We start from the raw sequence: 11,017 nt of genomic DNA on the forward strand, positions 1-11,017 counted from the left end.
GGGGGGGGGGAGGACAGATTGGGGGTTTGGGATTGACATGTACACACTGCTATATTTAAAATAGAGATAACCAAAGGACCTACTGTATAGCACAGAGAACTCTGCTCAATATTCTGTAGTAGCTTAAATGAGAAAAGAATTTGAAAAAGAATAGATATATGTATATGTATAACTGAATCACTTTGCTGTACATCTGGAACTAAGACAACATTGTTTTGTTTTGTGAGTAAATTTTATCTATTTTATTTTTGGCTGTGTTGGGTCTTTGTCGGTACGCGCAGGTTTTCTCTAGTTGTGGCGAGCAGGGGCTACTCTTCGTTGTGGTGCATGGGCTTCTCACTGTGGTGGCTTCTCTTATCGCGGAGCACGGGCTCTAAGCGTGCAGGCTTCAGTAGTTGTGGCGTGCAGGCTTCAGTAGTTGTGGCGCACAGGCTTAATTGCTCTGTGGCATGTGGGATCTTCCCAGACCAGGGCTCGAACCCATGTCCCCTGCATTGGCAGGTGGATTCCTAACCACTGCACCACCAGGGAAGTCCTAAGACAACACTGTTAATCAACTATACTCCAATATAAAATAAAAAAATTTTTTAAAAAGGGGAGGGACACTGGGCTCAAACTGGCAGATGCCTTTGAGGCCCCAGGGAGGGGAGGCCACCTTATTTTTCTTGTGGGTCACTAGGAAGCTGGTGCAAAGCCTCAAACACAGGACTCGGTGAGTCTTTGCTAACGAGGAGAAGGTAAGAAGGAGGAAACTTCAGCTGAGAATACCTCCCTCGACCAGCTCGGTCAGGCAAAGAGGGAGATACACAGTCGGGGAGAAGATGCAGGCCCTTGGAAGGAAAAAGTTAGCAGCAGGCTGAGATGGTCTGCAAAAGGAACGAAGGAGGCAGACTTGTAGCTCGGTCTTAAAGGATGGAAATGAGTTTTATAGGTGAGGAAGAGCAAAAGGTTATACTAACGGAGGCCGTGACTTTAGGAAAAGGGCAGAGGCAGGAAACCACAAGGCATGCTCGGTGACGGTAAATAGACCAGCCTGGCCGGAGCAGAAGCCAAGGACATGACGTCTGGAAATACATTTTAAAGCGAAATCACGGAGCTCCTGACACACGGATCAAGGGTGCTTGAGGCGGGTGCTCAGAACCAGAACTTGACCTAGAGGAACTGCCCTTGGGGGGAGCATAGCTCGTGGGTCCTACAATCAGCCACGCATGAGAATCAGTGGGGACTTTGTAAAAGGACAGATTCTTAGGGCCCCTCCCCAGTCTGCTGAATCAGAACCTTGGAGGGAGGAGCCCGGGGAGCTGTATTTCTGGAAACGTGTGGGTGATTCTCGGGCAGCCGGTTGGGCTATCCGGGGACCAGCTTTGGGACCCACCTGTCTGGTCCAATTTTCTCGACTACCAGCCTGCCCACAACTCTTAATGTGGTACTTGCTGAGTACAGGTATGATGGGGACATAAGTACGCGTGTGTGTGCATGTGTAACACACACAGTCCCTATCATCTAGATTTCAGAAGCATAAGGCTTAGTATAGCGCTAGTTAAACTGTGTTCCAGTAACTAGAAAATAAAGACAATGTCTCCAGGCCCCCAAATCACAAGACAGATACAAACGAAGCCCCACCAGAGACGGGGAGGGAAGGGTTTGTTTCTGGCGAGGGTATCCTGAGATGACTCGGAGGCTCCCAAGTTTGGGTTGGGCCTTGAAGACTGGGTAGGAGCTGAAAACATCCCTGACAGGGGGTCCCCTGGCCTTTGCCTGAACACTCCCAGTAATGGGAAACTCGCTACCTTGAATGACCACTCCTTCAAGGAACAGATGTAATTGCTGGAAAATGTCCCCTCTTCTGTTCTGCTGCTGACAGTCAACCCATGTACCCGGCCACTGAGTCACACGGGACTTCAGAGCCACGGGGCCCCCTGCCGACTCCCTCGCTCACCCACTCGCTTTACAGATGCGCAGAGTCAGACAGAAAGAGGCCCAGGAGCCGCCCGAGTTCACAGCAGATGGAGCGGCAGTGCCTGGGCCGGCGCGCAGGGCCTCTAACCCCCTGCGAAATGTCCTTGGGAATAAAGCACTCGGACCTCCTGGCTTTATTTAGCCACGGCCTTTAGATCTGCACTCATAAATATGTGACAGGACAACAGACCCAGGCCACAGGGAACCCTGGAAACTCAGTCACTTTTAACTAATTCATGGACTATTTACCCAACTCAATCCATTTCGCCTATTTTTTATTAAATCTATCAGACGGACCTGCAAGTGTGCACGGTCCTTTGCTTTACACCGCACTCAGACGTCTTTGGAAGAGAGCCTTTCAAGGCAGTTTCCCATCTCGTGGCCCGTGAGACCCCTGCCCACCCGGCCCCCGCTGGCTGCTCTGGCCTGGCTTCCTCGCTCCCTTGGCCCAGCCCCCCTACCCCCGCACGCGGGCCTCCTTTCCGGTCCCCACTCATCCCGAGAGCACTGTCCCTCCTCGGGGCCTTGGCACCTCCCCGCTCTGCCCGACACTCTCCCAGCTCCATGCCTGGCTGGTCCTTCTCATCACGCAGGTCTTCCCCCAACGTCACCTCCCATGAGGACCGTCTCTGGAGGAGCCTGCGCTTCTCCGTTCCTATCACTTCCCTCACAGCACTGCCACCATCTGACATCACTCCTGGGTCCCTTCACTAGGACACAGGCGCCTGTCAACTGTATCCACGGCTGCGTCCTCAGCTCCTATTTGGCCCAGAGCTGCACACAGTCGGCTCTCGGGGGTTTTACTGAATGAAGAAATGAACAGAGAGAGTAAAACCCAGCATCAGAGCCCATGTGGGGTCTCACACGGCCAGACTGAGGCTCTGAATACCATTGGTGCTATGTATATGGTGGACCTTCAGTATAAAGGAAAGTTCCAAATGATGGCTTGGTCCCTCCCGTGGGCCATGCCAGCAGGTGACACTGCGACATCAGTTAAGCCGCACCCCACTCCTCCAAGGGGCACAGGTTGGGTTGCACCAAAGGATCTGCACACAGTTATGGATATTTATGTCTACGGGGACCAGGCATGCAGCACCAGATCTGATACAGGAGGGGCTGGTTGGAAGGGGAGGGAGCCTGAAGTTTGTTTGCCAAGCGCTTTACGCTAAATGAACATCAACTGTCCTTATCAAAGACCAGGGAGTTGACTGAGAGGATGGAGGGGCAGAGGGCGCCACCTCCCCACTCCCCAAGCACCATCACTGGAGAACACGGTCTGGGAGGCCAGACAGCCCAGGCCCGCCGTTATCACCCACATGACGATGGGTGCCTTACCTACCTGCGGGGCTTAGTCTCCTCATCTGTGACATGAGGATGCTGCTGCTACCCACCCATCCAATGGGCACCTACCACATGCTCAACGGGGCCAGGTCTAGGTATAGAGAGGAGGCCAACACAGATGGAAAATCTAGAGAGAGTGGCGGACGTGAAAACTCACATGCACAGAGGAAGGCACTCTGAACGGAACCACTTGCTACAAGAGAAATAAAGGGGCCTCAGTTTGGACTGACCGTCAGAGGACACCTCTGTGAGGGGTGACACCTGAGGCGAGCCCCACAGGATGAGTAGGAGAGGGCCGGTCGGGGGGTTGGGGGAACAGCTGGGGCTGGGAGGCAGGCAGCAGCCAGGCCAGGGCACCCCGAAGGCTCAGGGCACTGGGGAGGCCCTGGAAGCAAGGAAGGACCCAATCCTTGCTGACACACAGAGGAGAGGAGGGGGTAGGGTGGGTAAGAGCGGGAACAGAGACCAGTTAGGGAGCCACTGGTCTCGGTGACACACGACACGGCACTGGACAAGCATGTGGGAGATGGTGACGGTGCACTCTGGAGGTGGGATGGAGGAGGTGGGGGCATGGGAGAGAGGAGGCCTGGATTTCCAGCTGAGGTGGCCAGGCCCCCTGGGGCGTTATGCCCAAGAAGGTGAAGGTTGGAGGAGGAGGGAATTTCAGCAGGCATGGAAGCCAGAGAAGGGGAGGTGGGTCGTGGGTTAACAAGTCTTTCCTGCGGAAAACGGCGAGGTTATGTCACACAGGCATTCTCGAAGGAGCTGGGACTCCAAAGAGAAGACCAAGTTAGAGACAGAAACCTGAGTTTTCCGCAGGCAGATCCTGAGAGATGATACAGCAGAGAAGGCTGCTCTTCAGAGGTCTGAAGGTTCGAAAAGGAGGAACAGCCCAAGGAGACTAAAAATCAATAGGCAGAGAAGTGAACAGAAGACTCAGCGGGCACAGCATCACGGGATATCAAAAGAAGAGGTTATCACAAGAGGGTCAGGTGGGCTGAATGTCACTGGGGTAAGAGAGCTGAGGACTTAAAGGGTCAAGGAAGAGCGGAGAAATGTCACTGACAGGACCCGCAGATGGTCACTTGACACAGACACTGTGACCAGTGGGCTGGGTAGCAATGCCTGAGTTGCATTTCTAGAATCTAACATGGGCCATGGCTGCTTCCAACTTCTATGAGGAAACACTAATAAAAAAAAATTGGGGGCTGAGAGTTGGAAGTGAAAAAAAAGTTATGGTAAATTCAGGAAAAATAAATTACGTAATTTCCAACATTTCCAATTTCGTTACAGTGAGGATAGGTAATAATGATTTAAAAATAACACAGTACCCTGTATATAACACTATTCAAAAACTGTTGCATAAAGCTTGTGGAACTTCTTTGGCAAATCTAGAGTAATTATATTTTAAGGAGTATTTGTAAACTCTAGTAATTACCTTGACGTAAAGGGTCAAGGAAGAGCGGGGTGGACGCCAGACAGGGGTGGGTATACGCATAGAATGGACGGACGGCTCTTTGGAGAAGCTTGGCCAAGTGCCTGGGGGAGAAAGGAGTCTGTCTCCCTCCCTACCTCCCGAGATGGCACATGCTACCACTTGTAGGAATGCTGCTGAGAACACTCCAGGAACTAGCAGAGACTGAAGACACAGGAGGGGGGTCCCTGCAGGACTGTGGTTCCTGAGAAAGCAGGAGCTGGGCTCCAAGCCCCGCGGTGGTGGGGGAACCAGTGTTTGAGGAAGGGGCACGTCCTCCCACAGTGGGAGCCAACAGGAGAGATGGGTACAGCTTTGGAGATCCGCTGGCAGGAAGGTCAAAGCAGCGGCTCCTTTCCGGGATGGCAAAGACCGGGCAGCACGTGCCTGAAAAGCACTGAACACAGCACTTGCTAACTGTCCCACAAATGCCATTTGGAACAGCTTCACAAATGTGCTTTATCACAGAAGAAAAATGCAAAGAGATGGGAGAAAATAGTACTCGGCTTCTGACATGCGAAAATAGAATTACGTAGCTACTTGTAAGCACGAGTCTCTCCTTTGGAAAGAAGTCGCTCATACTTACAAAAGAGTGCGCACATTACAAATCACAAAATGAACACCTGTGAGTGACAACACTCCCATGACTTCTGAAACCACCTTTGTGCCTATATGCGGCAACCTCTCTTCTGGATTTCCCGTTTAACCTTTTCGTTATGGTTCTATTATATAACAATACAAATGTATCTTAAACAGTACCAGCTCAGTATTGCACCATTTTGCATTTCATTCTCTTTCCCCTGCTGTGTTGTATTCCACCGTATGACTGCATCATTCTTTACTTACTCCTCCTACTGCTGATGGAAAGCGGGTTGTTTCTACTTGGTTACCGTTTGCAAACATTCCTGACCTTGTTTCCTGGGGCCCGTGTTTTAAGTTCACTTAGGGCGTATATCTGGGAGTGGAAATGCTCTGTCAAAGTATACTTACTTCTTCAGCTGGAGAATCTGATGCCAGATAGGTTTTCAAAAAGGTTGCGCACCCGTTTATGCGCTTATCTTGACTTTTGAATTTTGGCCAGCCTGGTAGATATGCATAAGGCGCATTTAGATTATTTTAATTTGCGATTCCTTGATTATATGTTTGAGCATCTCTTCATATGTGTACTGGCCATTCTGATGTTCTCTTCTGAGAATGCTGTTCATGGTTTTGCCCATTTTCCTATTGGGATGTTATGGTTTTTTTCTTATTAATAGGTAAAAGTGAAAAAAAAAATTCCTGAATACTAATCCTTTGTCGGCTATGTGTACGGCAACTACCCCATGTACGATGATGGGTTCACAGTATGGCCCAAGGGGGCAACATTCACATCAGGGGCATTTGATCTTTATTATGAAAAAACGTTCAGATAGGTGGTTTGAATCTTTTACTATGGTAAGTTTCCAACAGATAAGGAAAATGTCTTGAGGGAGGTGGCGCCCTTTCCTAGTTCATAAAGGTGAAACTGAGCTAGCAGCACTGGGCTGGCCTTTCACTTCATTTAGGCTGTCTTTCCATGACATAAAATTTACTTTAAAATTTTAATGTACTTGAATGTAACAATGTCTTCCTTTATGGTTTCCTGTTTAAGAAATCCTACCCAACCCAAAGTCATCATATTCTATATTTTCTTCTGAAAGGCTGAAAGTTTTACCTTAAGTCTTTACCTGTAATTTGTGTTTGCATATGGTGTGAGGTAGGGATCTAATTTCATTTAATTCCATAAGGATAACCAATGGTCAGGAGACCATTTATTGAAAAGTCCACGCTTTCCTCACGGATCTGCAATGCCATGTTTGCAATATATTTGGCTTCTGTATATGCACAGGTCAGTTCCTGATTTCTTTACTACGTCCCACTGGTGTATTTATCTGTCCCTGTGCCAATTACTGTAGCTTTGATAATCTGGTTGGGCAAATTCTCTGTTTTATTCCTATTTACTATTATCTTTGTCATTATTGACCATTTGCTCTTGCATATAAATTCTGGAATCAGCTTTTCAAGTTTCATGAAAAATACTGTTAGAATTTTGATTGAAACTACAATGACTCACTCTATCATCTATTGGGGGAAAATTGATGTCTTTAATAATACAGTAGTGGGAATTTCTTTCCTTGAATACCTTGGCTTTCTCCACTTAACTCTTCTTTAATATTGTTCAATAAGAATGTTATACTTTTCTCCAGAATGAGTTCCTACGTGTTGTCATATTTACTTCTCGGTATCCTTTATTTTTGTGTTGCTATCTGCAGTGGTATCCTTTTTCAGTTTGCTACTGATGTAGAGATATGCAATTACTTTTTTATATTGATTTTGTATCTAGTAACCTTGTTAAATAATCGAGGCTCACTTGAAAAATGACAGTTTTATTTCTTCTGCTCTAACACTTGTACTTTATTTCTTTTTCTAGTCTTCCATGAAGACTAGTCTTCTAAGACTTCCAGTACAATGTTAAATAAAAGTGGCAACAGTAGGCATTTTGTCTTGTTCCTGATTTCATAGGGAATGTTTTTAACATCACTGAATATGATGACTGATGTAGGTTTTTGATAAATGCCTTTTCCCAGGTTAACAAATTTCCCCTCTATTCCTGGTTTGCTGGTTGTTTTTTTGTTTTGTTTTGTTTTTTTAAATCGTGAATGAATGTTGAAATTTACCAAATTCTTTTCCTGTAACTTTTGAGATTTTTCCTTTTTAATCTGAGAATGATTACTGACTTGCATTAACTAATTTTTTCTGTTAAACCACACAGCATTCTTGGGATACATGGAGCTTGATGGACTCAATTTATTGATACCTTTTTAAAGACTTCTGCATATCTATTCATAAACAAGACAGATTTTAATTTTCTTTTCTTATACTGTTCTTGTCTGGTTTTGGCATGAAGGCTACATTAGCTTCATAAAATGAGTTAGGAAGTGTTCTCTTTTTCTGTTTTCTGAAGGAAAAGAAGTTTTCCCAATTTGCCAAAGAAGAGAACTATCTGTTTCCTGAATGACTGACAGGACTCTCCCACAGAACTGTCTAGACCTTGTGGAAATATTTCTGCAATAGTTATGAGGCGATTCAGGTTTTCCACTTCTCCTTCAATCAGCTTTGGTGCATCACAGCGTACCAGAAATTTGTCCATCTTGCCTAGGTTTTAACATTTATTGGCATAAAATTGATTATAATATTCCCTTGCTAGCTTTCTAATCTCTACTGCAGCTGCAGTTACCCTGTTTTCCTTCCTAACCTTTTTTCCCCTTGATTTAGGAAGGTGGTTTGTCTACTGTAGTAGTTGTTTCAAAGAACTAGCTTCTGGGCTATTTCCTTCTTGGGTCTTTCTTTTCTTTTTCATTCATTTTAATTTATATATTATTACTGCATTTTTTATTTACTTCTTCCTCTTTTCTTTGAGCTTTTACTCTGTCATACTTTTATAACTTTTTAAGCTGGATGCTAAGCTCATGGATTTTTAGTCTTTTATTTCCCCTCTAATATAAGTAACTAAGTTACTTCTTAAGAGGATTTTCCTCCCTGAGGACACGTGGGTTAAATATACAGCTCCCCTGCAGCCAAGAGAAGCAGGGCCTAAGCCAACTCCTCACCCCCTCAACCTCTGTACGAGGACCCTTCTCAGGGAGAGGAGTTAGGAGCGGGGGAGGCAATTTGGAAGACTTAGCGTTTTCCTAGACAGTGTGACTGTCACTTCACTGAAGGGACTGCCTGATTACTGGACTAAAATAAACCTTAAATTGGACGGACCCTCCCCACCTCTGCCTCGCCAATCAGCTGGCTGGGTGTAAGCGTTAAACTTGATGACTTTGCTATAACAATTATGAATAACCATTATGACTGTATGATCCCAAACCTTTCAATCAAGGACAACAAATCATTATTCACTAGTTTCTTCTAAAGGTATTTCCCGAGCATACCTTCCAGGGTCCCTCTCACCTTATGAAGAGCAACGGATCCTGAAGAAAGGAGAGAGGCAAAGTGCTTTAAAAACTGCCCCCGGGGGAACCTGGCTGTTCCATCATCTATCAATAACCACTTTGAGAGCCCAAATACTTTTTGCTTCTGACTTGCTGCGTCGGGTGCTGGGAACACAGTGGCCAACAGAACAACATACAGTGGCTGCCGTCACACATTTTACAGACGAAAGGAGAACCGAGACAGAGTGACAGGTGGCTCTCGGGTATGATGACAGATGTGTCACAAATAGCTCGGAGCACACGATGCAGGGGAACCTGGCCCATCCTTTGGGGCTCAGGGAAGACTTCCTTGAGGAAGTGAGCCAGGTAAAGAGGAAGGAAGAGGAACATTTCAGGAAGCAGGTCAGCCGTGCAAAGGCCTGGGGACCAGTGAGGACGCCCAGTGCACAAGGACCTGGCAGAGACTCAGGATGGCCATGTATGCTGGGACAGGAGGAAGGAGTGAGTGGACCCTAGAGAGGTGAGCAGTTACTGAACCACGTGGGCCCCACAAACCACAGGCAGGAGGGCGTCTGGATTTACACCGAGGACCATGAGAAAACACCTAAGGGTGTAAACGGCACCCTGGCCTGGCTAGCGTTTCCCGTGACGTTATGACACACAATAAAGAAGTCTTCTCGCAGGAACTCTAAAGGCCTCTGTCTGTGAATTTCTCGCTGTCCGAAAACTTTATTTTTATTTTGTTTTGTTTTTTTCTTTTGGGGATCTCAAGTAAGGAAGAAATCTGTACAAATTCTGAGGCGAAGATTACCTTTTCACTAACACAGTACTTTCTTCTAGGGGAACTCAAGCATATTGGGATGAACTCAAAGAATATACCTGATAAATAAAACTGCAGCAGCAGACACTCGAGTGATGGGTATGAGAATGAGCCTCTGGTTACTAGAGAAGGTGGCTTTTTAGAAAAACAACGGATCCCGCCCCATCTAAGCATCAGGACACGCTGCCCCTGGTCATCCCTGCACTCGTGGTCTGCACGTGCCGTTACCCGCTGCTATGCAAGCTCAGTCTTCAGAAACGAGCAGGATTTAGCCCCCTCTGCTCAAATCAGCTTATTGGAAAGCACACATTATTTAACATAAATATAGCAATTAGCAGCAGCTTGGTAGATATTAACGGTGCTATAAAAATATTTACTTTTCAAATAGCCTTAAAAAAAAAAATCAGGCAAATAGGAAGCCTAGATGTCTCACAGGCATTTTAAATTTAATATATATTGCCAGAAGTAAACCCATCGCCCCAACAAAATGTGGGACGATCTACACAACTGGCTTAGATTCTTTAAAAAAAAAAATCAATAACGATAACAAAGGTGAGGGGGTGGAGAGACTGTCTATATTAAAAGAGAAATATATATATATATATATATATATCCCTCAAATGCAATGCAGAGCAGTTATAAAAGACATTTTAGGGGTAACGGGAAATTTGATTTTGGATAGAATATCAGATATTACGAAATTCTTGTTATTTTCCCAGGTGTGATACTCGGGGTTACTGTGGAAATGCCCTTAATTTTAGGAGACGCCCATGCCGCTGAGGGTGTGGGGTGGCCGGTTGGCTGCAACCCACTTCCAAATGTTGAGCAAAGGGGTTTGCTCCCTAGCAAACGTGGCACAACGTTGACAGGTGACGAGTCTGGGTAAAGGGTGCTCGGCTCTTCGTTATGCCAGTCTTTCTACTTTGAGGTAGGTTGGAGATTTTTCAGAAAGAATGAAAAACAAGCAAACAACCGAAGGAGCACCCTGAGCTTCTTTGGCCACAGAAGCACTGAGCTCATGGGTCTCACAAAGGCTGCTGAAGAGGCAGAGGAAAAGCTTGGATCACACGTGGGCAGGTGCAAGGTGATGGCTTTACTCAGAAAATGAGGGTCGGGACATGTAATTCTGAGCAAAGGGCAATTCAAGTCCTTCCGAGACCTGGGCTACTGATGTCCTTCTGTGCCTTAGGGAGCCAGGCGCGGGGGACGACTTCCTGCGGCAGGAAATTATGAGCAGAGAGAGGTGCCCCGCCTGCACTCCTCTCAAATCTGCAGCCATCACCAGCCTCACGGCGGCTGCTGCCCTCACATGCAACCCTCACCGTCCTGGAATCGCCTCTCCGCCCTCCGCCGCCTCCTTGGATCCCGCACCTTCTGCTGTCACCCGTGCGCACTGAAGAGTTGGCCAAATGGTAGCCCCGATCTCTCACTGGGAGCTCGGGGGGGGGGGGGGGGGCGACGCACCCC

General features: G+C 47.0%; 1 protein-coding gene across 1 annotated transcript in view; it reads right to left on the reverse strand.

Moving 5' to 3' along the window:
• The window catches only part of CUX1 (cut like homeobox 1), a 359,467-nt gene that overhangs the window by 171,619 nt on the left and 176,831 nt on the right, over positions 1 to 11,017 (reverse strand).

Source organism: Lipotes vexillifer, unplaced genomic scaffold, assembly GCF_000442215.2.
Source record: "Lipotes vexillifer unplaced genomic scaffold, Lipotes_vexillifer_v1.1 scaffold12, whole genome shotgun sequence".
Classification (NCBI taxonomy): domain Eukaryota; kingdom Metazoa; phylum Chordata; class Mammalia; order Artiodactyla; family Lipotidae; genus Lipotes; species Lipotes vexillifer.